Here is a 13,287-nt window from a genome sequence, read left to right on the forward strand (position 1 = left end):
GGCGGCGTCCATACCAGCCGGATCTGTTGCTGCTGCTCCGGCTCTCGCTCGCTCGCTCACGCTGCTGCTGCTGCTCCGGCTCTCGCTCGATCGCTCGCTCGCCCAGCTGCTGCTGCTGCTCTCCCCCTCGCTCGTGCTGCTGCAATGCTCCGATTAAGCCACACTTCAGTCAACTGATTCGACTTTTGGGTCAATCGATTTTCAGGGGTTGGGGGGGGGCTCGCCGGAGTTAAGAACCACCCGCAGCAGGGACGGGGGCTCGCCGGAGAGGTACCCCACTATCTATCTTAGGGTTCAGGGTGGGGGTGGGGGCCTAGAGGGCTGGCCGGGGCGGCGGTGGCGAGTTGTTTTGGGGCGGCGAGGCGGTATTGGGGCCAGCGGTTCGGCCGGTGGTGGCAGGCGGCTCAGGGGTGTGCAGGTTGAAGATGAACTGCAGGCCCTCCCTAAACTACATGTCAAGTGTCTCTCTGCTACCATTGCATTCAGTTTTTACAGTAGCATTCAAATTCCATAGTTAATTTCAGTTTCGACAGTTAAGTTCAGAGTCAACAGTTTTTACCTCATCTGTTGTAGTCAGGTGGTTTTTGGTGATGTTAATTTTACATCCATTTTTCATCATCCATTGGAGATGCTATTAGAATCCCACTTGAGATTGACGATGTCTGTCTTGTGCTGCTTCAGCCTTGACGTCTTACGGCTCACCGGAGATGTTCCAACGACAAAACGATCCATCAGAACAGAGCAGTGCCCTGGATGCCGTATACAGATTCCTCAGATCTTCCTCCACACCTCTGACAGCCACCTCTGCCTCAACTACTTCAGCGACCAACCCAATGATGCTGAGGTCGACACGGCTACGGCAAAGAGGTTGTACACTTGTTGTGTCACTTATTACTATACATGCACGTCGATCCATTAGGGCTATTTTGGTTAAACAGAAAAACATAGCAATAGGGAACTTTCCAATGGCACTCTACTATTCAATTATTCATGCATTTTGTTGAAAGGAATGAAGCAAAACATCCACCTGGACCTACTTTTCAAAATCCTATGCATGAAAACAAGACCAAGTGCATTAGTGCCATAATAACATTCTAACTGTACACGCTTTCATATGGTTTCTCTTTATTTTGGCCATGTTTCTTTGCATTCCTCTGCTCTTCCAATTCCTGTAAACCAAACACCCAAGTTGCTAGAAATCTTGTGTTTACAAATGCTCTGTTTACCATGTGCATTTTCCTATCCTGTTCCGGTGTTTTTCCTATCCCTGCGTTTTAAGAATCATGCAAGCCAAATGAGCCCTTACAGAATTACTTCAGTTATAGGTACGTGTCGAAGGGAACTTTGTGTGGTTTGTCCTGCTCCTGCCGCGACGTCGTCCACCTCATCTGAGCTGCTCCATCGACAGAAGCATCCACCAAACCAGACATCACGACTCCTAACCGTCTTTCGCCGCCTCAGATCGCCTTCCCTGCCGCCGGCATGCACCCCAATGACAACACCATCATCGACTCAGCAGATGAACCTGAGGAGTACACGGGTCCACAAGAGAGGCCGCACTCTTTTGTTTCTGCTTATGTTATGCATTGCCTAAACTTACCTGCTACTTTATCGTCCTGTTCAGCTCTTGGACTCCCAACTCAGGTCCAAATTCATGTTCAAACTTGAGTTCTAAATTAGTTGTGGGGCACATATCGAGGCAGCAATGAATAGTATGTCTGGCTAATATCTGGTTCACCTAGGGTATGCCTATGTTGTACATCTTGGGTGGGAAACAAATAGTAAAGCAATCATCATCTGTCATTTTATTAATTTAAAGCAATCATCAGCCTGCTATCATTATTCTTGGATCCATCCACTGGTTGTTACCATCACTCTAAATTTCTGCATGCTCTCCTTACATAATCTCACCATATTTTTTTCGTATGCATGTCAGATATTGTACACAGTCATGCTGAACATGTAGAGAAAAAGAGAAGAGTTTTGCACGGCAATACAATGTCATGCAGACATCGCTCCATGGTGGGTTCAATGGCAAACCCTCCCCACCCCTCTCAGATTATAATCCAGAGGAAGATATCTGTTCTAAGGCGTATTCAGACGCCGCTGACCACTCCTATTTACCCCCCAAGGTGTTTGCTCTACCTTGGCATGATGATGTTAGTCATATCATGCATATGTTGCCTTGCAGTGCCTACTTTTGACATCATATATGTCATCTGCTTAGTTTAGACATGTTCTGTACTGCCACCTGTTTAGTTTCTATATCATATATGGGAATTATGTAGTCTCATGTCTTTTAGCCAGCCATAATATATGTGAAATGTGCAATGCCATCCTGTTTAACCAGGCATCATATATTTGAATGATATCTTGCCCATCCTTTTCTTCATTACATTTCCATTTGTCGACAATGTTTGTACATTAAACTACTCTTCCTGTGAATCAGCCATTTGGGTGGGAGATGGAAAAATCTGGAGTGAAAACAAGGCCTTCAGAGCAGACAGTGCTACCTGTTGAAGCAGATCTCTTGTTGGGTCTCGATAGCTCCTCAGAGATGGATGCAGAGACAGATGACCAGTCCTATTCCCGCACTGAGGTGTATGCTCTAACTTGGCACGGTTATACTGCTCATATCATGCATACGGTGTCTTGCATTGCATAATTTAGACATCATATACACAATATTCAACACCATGTTCTTAGTTCAAACATCATACCGAATGGCCTCTGTTTAGCATATAAATCACATATGTGAATTAAATGATGTGATCCTGATTACTTAGATAACATGTAGGTGAATTATATCATGCGATCATGTTTAGTTATTCATCATATCTTTGAATTATGTTATGCTATGCTATCCAGTTTAGATAGACATCATATATGTGAAATTATGTCATGCTATCCGTTTTAGTTAAACAATATACATGTCAACTATTTCATGCCCTCTTTTTTCCACACTATCTATTGCATCTGTCTCTCATACAATATATGTACATTCAACTATGTTTCCTGTTTATCAGCCATTTGAATTGGAGCCGGTGATGCCAGTATCTAGCAGAATAAGAACACGGTCTTCAAATAAAACAGTGCTACCTCTTGGTGGAGATGGCACCCCGGTTGTACATGCACAAGAACCAGCCCTACCACACATAACCCAAACTCTCGCAGATTGTACCCCTACTGCGATGGACAGAGAACCAGCTTCACCCAATCTAACCCCAACCCCAGCCGATAGTAATCCAGTTCCTGTTGACACAGCACCATCTCCATCACAGAGCTCCCAAACAAGAGCAGTTAGTAAGGCAGCTCCAGTGCCCAAAGGGCCAGTACTATCACGGCGAACCCCAACTCCACCAGTTAGTACGCCTATTCCTGTGGAGGAAGCACAACCATCCAGTCGTAGTTTAGCATCTATCGCATTTGACGTTGTTAAATCGTATGTGCATATCTTCCCATCTTAGAAATATTATACTGAAGATGAAGGAAAATGTCAGTTGTAGGTGTTTGTCCAGGAGTTATGTGTAAGTAATGTTATTCATGGAAATTACTTTGCTTCGTCCCATACATTCTACCTCCATGATGGTTATAATACAGCAAATTTTCCCATTTTTCTCTATAGAGAAGGACCGATTTGGAAACTCAAGATGAGGTAACCTGTGCTAATACCTCTGCTATCTTCAAGAATGCTTGGTGGCAGTATCGGAATTACCTGAAGAAAACGTACTTCACCGGCAAAGAAACTCATCAAATTCCCTTACGTTCTCCTGAGACACATTTACTGGACAATGACTGGGAACGCCTTGTTCTGTACTGGTCCCGAACCAAGAATGTGGTAAGGTCTATGAGCTCATTTTCTATTTTTAAGTATTTTATTCTTGTGTCTTATTGTACTCTGTTCATGTAGAACAAGTGCCTAAACCTGAAGAACAACTGTTCTAATTTAAGATTCCATTGCTATCATAGTTCAAAAAAGCGCTAGGCGTTAATTGTGTGTTTTGCCACCGCCTTGCGCTTTACTGACCAAAGCGCATGCTTATGCGCAGTTATGCACAGATTATGTGTAGTTATGCGCAATGCGTTTTGCCAACGCCTAGAGCCTAGACGCGCTTAAGCGCTCACTTAGGCGCGCCTTTTTTAACTATGATTGCTTTGCTCTTGTATCACTGTATTTACTGATACGAACTTATTTTTAAATTGAAGGATCCAATCGAAACTCCAATGGCACAGCAGGTATGTTCACGCATGTTTCTTTAACAGATTTGCTCTTATCAATAGCTCTGTTGATTTCAATTTCAATTGTGTATACAGTTCATTTTCATATCATGCACATTACTAGCATCACAACAGAGCCAATAGTGTTGTTGTACATGTAGACCCGTGGTACCCATCTGAAATCTTGTTGCGCCATGTAGTTTCCCACGCTTTCTATTCTTTCACTGCTGCTTTGTCTTGAACTGATATGATTTGAACCGTGTCTCTATTTTTATTTGGCAAGACAATGCAGTGACCATAGGACATAGATATATGTTTGTTTGATGCTTTTATTATGTACTAGTACTTGGAAATAGAAGACTTGGTAGTTTAATCCTGTCCACCTTACTAATGAACTAGTTCACCGAAATGAGTTTCATATACTAGTACATGCTAAACTTGTTATGTTTCTGCTTGTTTCTTCTTTTAGAATGCTGACAGAATATTGGGGAAGAGTGCCTTATTAAGCAATGGTAAAGGAAGTAATGCAGATAAGGTTCAGGATAGTGACACATCCTTGTTGGTCTCCAACAAAGATGATAAAACATCTAAGGAAGACTATCTTGAAGACAGTGAGACAGCCCCAAAATCCTGTCTTGGTTTAGTGTTCGAGTTACTGGCCACTACCGCATGAACAAGCTATTCAAACTCACTATCTGAATCACTCAGTTTCTTGAGTCTCAACTACAAGCTGAAAGACATCGATCAGCTCTGCTGCGACAAGAAGCGGAAGGACTGTGGAAGTCCCTAGAGCATTCAGATGCATACTTTCTGGTGCAACAGCAAGCGTTGGAGGATTTTAGAGCCAAACAGGACAAAGCTAATCAGCTCGCTAAGCTTATTGCCAGCATGGTGGATACCCAGGATAATGTTTCTTGAGCTCTTCTGAAGTTGTTTCAGTTATGCTCTTGTTTTGCTGCCGCGTTTATTTGCACTGGTGGCCAATTTTGACGGCCAAGTGTATGTAATGTGCTGCTTTGTTCCCTATATTTGCACTGGTGGCGAACTTTGATGCCCAGTGGATGTAATATGTGTAATAGCGGTAATAGGCTAGCCTTAATTGCTTGCTTATTTATTTCCTTATTGTCTTGTTTAGTTGTTTGCTTGTAGTCATTGCAGTTCTTTTTCTGTGTTTTTCTAGTGGCCACAATAGCCAATTTTTGGTAACTAGGCCAAAATAATCATGCCAACACACGGACTGTTGTAACCATGGGCCTCCTGCAGGCCGTATGATCCATGGGCCTTCGTTCGGCCGTAGGACCATTGGCCTTCTATACGGGTCGTAGGATCCATCGGCCTTCTATACGGGCCTTAGGGATCAATGGGCCTTCTACGGGCCGTAGGGTTCATGGGCCTTCTACGAGCCATACCATCCATGGGCCTCATACGGGTCGTAGGATCCATGGGCCTTCTACGGGGTGTATCATCATTTCGCCAATCATGGGTTGTACTATTCATGGACCATAACGGGCCGTTAATAGGCCGTATTTGATAACTCTATGAAAATAGCCCAACGGGTTTTTTTGACATGAAAACGGCCCAACGTATTAACGGTCCGCAAATGGGCCGATTGTAACGCCGGGCTAAATTTGGCCCACAAGCAGAAAATGACAGTAACGGGCCGTATGTAACTGAATGCTGCAAATGAACCCAAGAATCAATGGGCCCTGAGAAGGCCGAAAGATAACTTGGGTTGGAAACGGCCCAATGGAATAACGGGCCGTTAATGGGTATAAAGTGATACACTGTTCATTACGGGCCAGTTTCACAATGGGCCGTTAATGGGCCAAGAATTACAAAGGTCCTCATATGGGCCGAAAGAAGTCATGGGCCACACATGGGCCGGAAGTTAAAACGGGCTGAATCATATTGGATGGCCCAGATGACGCTACTCGGCCTAATTCGGATAGGGCGTAACGGGCCCTCGGTTAGCGGGCTGTAAATGGGCTATATGCGAACATGCCATTAACAGGCTTTCCGTGGGCCAGCCCGCCACCTTTTGACCAAGTCAAACGGGCCGGCCTTTTCACAGGAATGGGCCTTTGTTGGGTCATGCCACGTGTCGACGTATCATAGGCGCCTTCTGTCCAATGAGTGGATGACATCTGTCAAAACGGTGAGCCGACACGTGTTTCCTCCAGCCAATGATGATTTTACACGTGGAAAATCCCCATTGGTCGGGGCTGTTAACGGGTTATCGGATCCAAAACCCGACCCGATAGCTTAACGGTGTTCCGTTATGGTGGATGCCACGTGTCGGTCACCCTTGACGAAAGCAATTCTGTGACGCGCGATTTATCGTCATGGAAGTGGACACTTCCGTGATGATAATTTTGGTAATGTCATGGAACACTTCTACGACAGTACAGGTATGACTATCTTGATTCTGCCATAAATTTGTCATGGATGTACATGCATGACAAAAAAACACGACCTACTGTGACAAACACGTATCATCACGGAAGTGTAATTTTTTTGTAGTGGGGTTAAGTGATAAGCCCGGGGAGTTCTAACTCCCCCATACCTATTCACTTCCTCTTTGTGTTCTCTCTCTTAGGAGACTCAAAACTGCTCCAGAGGCCGGCTCCAGCCCTCCTAATCCGTGTCGTCTTCTCCGTTTCCGACCGGTGGGATCGATGCCCACCTTTTCCTCTCCTACAGTTCTAATTTTTGAATCTTGGTTCTAGGGAAATGCATGTGGTATCCATAGGTTTTTGGCTAAATCTAGGCATGAGTAGGATGAGGGATGACTGCTAGATAGGAGTATAGTAGTTTTTGCCAAAAGTTTGCATCTTCACGTCATTGGTACTACCGGATCCACACCGCGGAAGTCATCCCGTCGGGTGGTCGGTACTACCGCTTGGATGCAGATGGTGCTACTGCTTGCAGCGGTACTACCGCTCTTATCCAGCGGAACTACCGCTTACCCTTCGGTGGTACTACCGCTGTGATTTGGATTTTCACACTTTTTGCACTTACTTCTATTCTCATTTTATGTCTCTTGGCTTATGTTATGGCCTTTACACCTGCTTTTCCCTTGCTCTGTGCTTGTGGGCTCCAGGTGATGGTAGCTCTGTTCATCATGCTCGTCGCAAGAACCCCGAGCGTCTGGGTGGATCTAAGTGTTACCGTACCTCATATGGCACTCCTGCTAGTTCTAGTGGTCCTCCCAGGCGGCACGTGAACTCAACAGCCAGTAAGCAAAAGGAGAAGGAGAAGTCCACCCCTCCTGATGAGATGATTGCAAAGGAGTTTGAGATGTTCTGCATTTGCAATCCGTATCGTCGTGCTCAGGATGAGGCACTTGTTGGTCGTCCCTTCTGGACCAAGGAGCAATCGTTTATCTACCTTGACATTCTGAAGGCCAAGAAGAACTTGTTTGTGACCGTCAAGTCTATTGATGTCTCTCATATGGAGAAGGATCCATCATACTTTGGAGAGGCTCTTGCTCTTTGTCATCAATGGGGACTCATTCCCTTCATCACATACAACAAGGACTGTGATCCAAAGATTGTGGCTCAATTCTATGCCACGGTTCACTTCCATGCAAATGAGGAGAAATCTATGTCATGGATGACCGGTGGAAGGAGATTCAAGGTTGATTGGAAGGACTTCATGGATTGTTTGGGCATTGCTGATGAGAGAGAAGACAACCAGTTGGTCTCCGGCACAACTCAAAGCTTATCTGCTACTCCAGGACAGTGAAGACTCTCAAGGAGACTCGCACGGAGCTCATTCTGTTTTTGTACATTATGCACTGGATCTTTCGCAGCTCTCTGTTCCCTCGCATTAGGAATTTGGATATGGTGCACTCCTATTTGGTGTTTCTCCTCTTAATGTGCATCAAGCAGCAGGGCAAGTCATCTACTTTGGACATCTCATACATCATGTGGCGTGAGCTTCGCTCTATCGTGCCTGACCGAAGGTGCAAATCTATGTCCCTTATCTGTTTAAACTGATTGAGGAGAACTGGGTTGCTGAGTTTCCAGGTGAGGCACTTCCTACTGTGGTGACTCATGTGATGCTGAATATGCACCTGAAGGAGAACCGGGGGGCTGTGCCTGCTGCCTCCGGTGAGTAGATTGCCCCTGCTGATTCTAATGATGAGGCTGAGCCAGATTATGATTTTGTTCCCTCTCTTGAGAAGCTACCATCTTGGCCATCTAAGCTCAAGTCGAAGATGAAGAGGCTTTTCTGCATGGAGGCCAAGGGTCAGTACAGGGCTCATGTGGCTGAGAAGGCTGCTTGCACTCACCAAAGGTCATGATGAGAGCACTAGGTTAGGAGATCACTAGTGGCTCTGAGGAGCGGGTCACGGATGAGGAGACCTGGATCTCGCAGCATTGCAAGTGGTCAGACTCAGAGGCGGTGCATCAGGCAGCTGCAGCAGAGGAGTCGGAGGAGCACGAGGACTCAGATGAACATGAGGAGTTTTGATGATATGGAGCATGACCATCACACTGGACGTGTTTAGTGCTATTTGCCTTTTTAGTGTTTCGATGCCAAAGGGGGAGAGAGTTTTGGGATTTGACGAGTCACGAGTGTGTTGATACGTCTCCAATGTATCTATAATTTTTTATTATTCCATGCTATTATATTAGCAATCTTGGATGTTTTATATGCATTTATGTGCTGTTTTATATGATTTTTGGGACTAACCTATTAACCTAGAGCCCAGTGCCAGTTTCTGTTTTTCCTTGTTTTTGAGTTTTGCAAAAAAGGAAAATCAAACGGAGTCCAATTGACCTGAAAATTTACGGTGATTTTTTATGGACCAGAAGAAGCCCCCGAATCAAAAGAGTTGGGCCAGAAGAGTCCCGAGCCAACCATAAGGTTGGAGGGCGTGCTCTACCCCCCGGGCGCGTCCTCCGTCCTTGTCGTTGACTCGTGGACCCCCCCTGACTTGTTCTCAATGCCAAAACTTCCTATAAATACAGAAACCCCCAAAAATAAACCTAGATCGGGAGTTCCGCCTCCGCAAGCCTCTGTAGCCACGAAAAACAAATCGAGAGCCCATTTTGGCACCCTACCAGAGGAGGAAACCATCATCGGTGGCCATCTTCATCATCTCGGCACTCTCCATAACAAGGAGGGAGTAGTTCACTGTCGGGGGAAACTGACACCTATAGAATCACTGGGATCCCCTCTACGGTTGGCGGGCGCGAGGTTGTGCAAAGAGCGGCTCTGACAGGAAGCACATGGATCGTTTACCCAGGTTCGGGCCGCAGAGATGTGTAATACCCTAGTCCTGCTTTAGTGGATGTATTTCAGTGTTCTTGTGTTCTTGAGCTAGCTATGGGGTGTGACTTGCCCAAAAGATCCGAATCCTCCTCCTGGACACCTCGGGCCTCCTTTTATAGGCAAAAGGGGTTGCCAAAGTGGCACACAGGAGGTGGAAAGGTGTACATGGATGAGTCTCTCCTCTGGCACCATCGGACAAACGCATTTAATGCGCTGTCGACGTGCCCCTCTCGCTTTATCGGGGAAGGCAAGGAAGCACGTCCCAGTTGTCGCCGCCTCGCCTGGCTTCGACACGCATCTGAACTGACGAGACGTCACGGCGCCACGTTGGCTGGCTGCTGGGCTGGCGCGATGGTGGAGCCTTCACAAAGATCTGCATGCCACCACATAGGTGCTTGCTGGGTCGGTGTAGAAGCCGCTCGTCGCCACGCAGGTGCCTGCTTAGCTGGCTGAGCTAGCAACTGTGTGGGGACGGCGGTGGAGTCTTGGCAGGCGCGGGCCTGACTGCGGCCCTGTTGATGCCCTCGGAAAGGGTCTTGCCGGGGGCCCAGCAAGGGTCGTGCCATGACGTCGTGGTCGTCCCCGGCAAGGATCTTGCCGGGGGTCTTGGGGATTTCTTCAGCTAGGATCCCGCCGAGGGTCCTCGTCTTCTGGTCCTCATCTGATCTTGTGTATTTATGATCTTCACAAAGATTTGCATGCCACTGCGGAGGTGCCTCCCGATCCTTGGTTCCAATGTAGTTGTTGGCAACGTTTGGAACCCTTGGGCTCAAGGGTGGCTCATTCTGCTAGTATTGGGCGAGCTGCCCCGGCAAGGCTCTTACCGGGGCTGCGGAGGCCGCCCCTGCAAGGGTCTTGCCGGGGGAGTCCACCTCGCTCTCTTGCTCTTTGTGTCTCTGGTTTTGGCGTTGCTTTGGTTGCCTTGTGCTTCGGTTTCCCTCCGGCTTCCCTCCTCTGCCCTACTAAGTGTAGTCGTGGCCGCGGCTCTGACTGCCCGTGCACAAGTAAAGGGGTAAAAAGGAGAGACCCTACTTTTGTACACCGACAGGAGCCCCCGGGCCTGGGCCACACATAAGCGCGACGCGTTGTTGGGCTAGGCCCAGAACGGTGCGCGGGCAGGTGGGGCGGATTTTTACTGCAATACCTTTTCGTCCGCTGCGCTTCCCCATGACCCGCGTTGAATGCGCGACGTGGAGGGTCGTGCGTGACGTGGGGGTCATGCATGGGGCGGTCTCCGCACGCATGCGTCACGTCACATTTAATGGAAAAAGAGGCGGCTCGCGCCTTCCCCGTAAAAAGGAATAACTGCGGGCGTGCTGCTCATTTTACCCCCCCCCCCCCCGCGCGTCTTCTCCAATCTCGGAACCGCCATCCCCTTCTTCCTTCTACTCAAGCTCTTGCCTTTGCCCGCTGCCGCCGCGTCTTCGTCATCCTTCCCCCTTCGCCTCTCGCAGCCGCCATGGCACCCAAAAATAGTAAAGGCAAGCGAGTGGACAAGGACGCCGGGGCGAAAGAGCCGCCGGAGAGCGAGTTGGCGGCGCGGTGGACGCAGTCCACCTACTTCCCCATGATGGTCGACGCGGTCCATCTCCGGGACTACTTCAAGCACCTATGGGGGTGCAAGACAGGGGGGAGACGATGTGGTACCCGGCCACGTGCGTCACCCCTGCCGCCTTCGCCGAAGCCGGCCCGAATCAGTACCCATTCTTTGTCGACTACTTTTCTTGCAGCCTTTGCCCCCCCCCCTTCTCTGATTTCTTCAACAACGTCATGCACACCTACAGCTTTCACCTTCTGGATTTCACTCCTAACGTCGTGGCATGCATGGCTCTCTTTGCCCATCTCTGTGAGGGCTTTGTCGGAGTGTTCCCCAACACGACGCTCTTCCGCCACTACTTTTATCCTCGAATCCAAAAGGGAGGTGCTATCTCTGGTTGTGTCACCTGGATCCCAAGGACCAAAGGGACATACCCGGAGGGCGCTCAGAGGGAGAGGTGGGAAGAGTGACGGGGCCGGTGGTGCTGGATTGAGGAGGAGGACCCCCAGGTATTCTGCCAGGTTCGCCAGGCGCCGCCGGTTCGCAGAAACGACTGTGGTGATGTTGATGCCGACGATGTGAAGATCACGGTCGCCACCACCAGGATTCTTCGCCTCACCGAGGCCGGGCTCACCCTTGAAATGATCAGGGCGGATTTCATCCGCCGCCGAATTGCTCCACTGCACAACAAGGGGAGGCCGGCCTGGCTCTTCATGAATGCGGCCGACATCATGAGGCTTCGCCCCGGCTTGGACCACAACCTCACGGTGATGGGGCACGCCCACTTCTGCCAACGGCTCTTCCAGCTCGACGTGAACCGCGACGGCAAGGTCAAGTGGTCCGGCAAGGCCGCGAAGGCCGGCAAGGTCGCCAAGGGGCCCTTGTTTGGGTTGTCGGCGGGGGTAGTCCCGCTGAGCAATAACTCGTGCCGAAACGACATCATCGCCATGATGCCGGAGTTCAACACGCACAGCCTCGTCTCAAATTGGTCTGAGCCGCCGGTGGATCAGGTGCAGGATTTATTCGATACCTTGGAGGAGAAGTACGTCCGCGACGAGCCGCTGCTTGTCCAGGACACCACCCCGGTGGAGCTGGACTACATCGCCGCCAGGGCGGCGGAGGCGAAGCTCGCCAAGGAGGCCGGCAGTGCCGGCGGCATGGAGGACAAGGCCGCGGAGGCCGCGTAGGAAAAGGAGCTCGCCCAGTGGGCGAAGTCCGCTGGGGAGGCCAGCAGCGCCGGCATCGGGGGCCCTCTCATTGGGGATGTGGTCGACGAGTCGTCGAAGGAGGAAACCGAGACTGTCGATCCCCCGGTCATGGGGAGAGGGCGAGTCCTGCGGCGGGCCAGCTCCGGCGAGCCGGTCCGGCCCGGCAGGGCCGTGCAACTGCAGCAGACCCAGGAGGGGTATGTGCATCAAACGAGGGCCGCGGTGGCAAAGAAGTTGGTGAAGGCCGTGGTGGCGAAGAAGAAAGCAACCGCCTCTTCTTCGTCCAAGCGTGGCCAGACTCCACCTTCTTCCCCTCCTCCGGCAGACGTTGACGTGGAGGTCGACTTTGATTTTGGTTCCCTCAGACCAAGGAGGAAGAGGAAAGCAGCAGAAGAGGAGGTGGAGGATGAGTAAGTATCTTGTTCCTTCTTGTCATCTCCGTCTCCTCAGTCTGTGCCGCTTATCTTGATCTGTTTTCTTCTTTGCAAGGATGTGGAGACGCTAGCCCAGAGGGTGAAGAGGGCCAGGGCTTCGATGGGTGACCAGCCCCCGACAGGCCCTTTCAGTGCACCGCTGGTGGTGTTGAGCAGCCCGGACAGTAGCCCTCGTCACAGCCCCCAGCGTAAGTTCACCACTTGCCCCTCCTCAACGTGTGTCGGGGCACGACCCTTCGGTGCTGACCTTGCCGGGGTTGCAGGAGGAGGACGGCAGCAGGAGGAGCCACTGAGGGCCACCCCCAACACGCCGCCCTCATCAACCACGCCGCCCCGAGGGGCATCCCCGGCAAGGGCGCCGAGGGTCGAGCCCATGCGCTTGGAGGAGGAGGAGGTGAACCCGGGCGCTGGCGGCTCCGTCCCGGCGCCAAATGTTGGCGGGGAAGGGGCTACTTCATCCCATCTTGGCATGGGTATGTCACTCGCCTTTCGTCACTGCTCTCTTTTTTTTCTTTTTTTCTTCTTGAATCTTGGTCTTGGCTTCGCCTCATCCCCTTCTTGATATCCAGATCCTCCCTCGGCGGACCAGGGGGATGTAGACACCATCATC

This window comes from Triticum aestivum, chromosome 7B (genome assembly GCF_018294505.1).
Source record: "Triticum aestivum cultivar Chinese Spring chromosome 7B, IWGSC CS RefSeq v2.1, whole genome shotgun sequence".
Lineage (NCBI taxonomy): Eukaryota > Viridiplantae > Streptophyta > Magnoliopsida > Poales > Poaceae > Triticum > Triticum aestivum.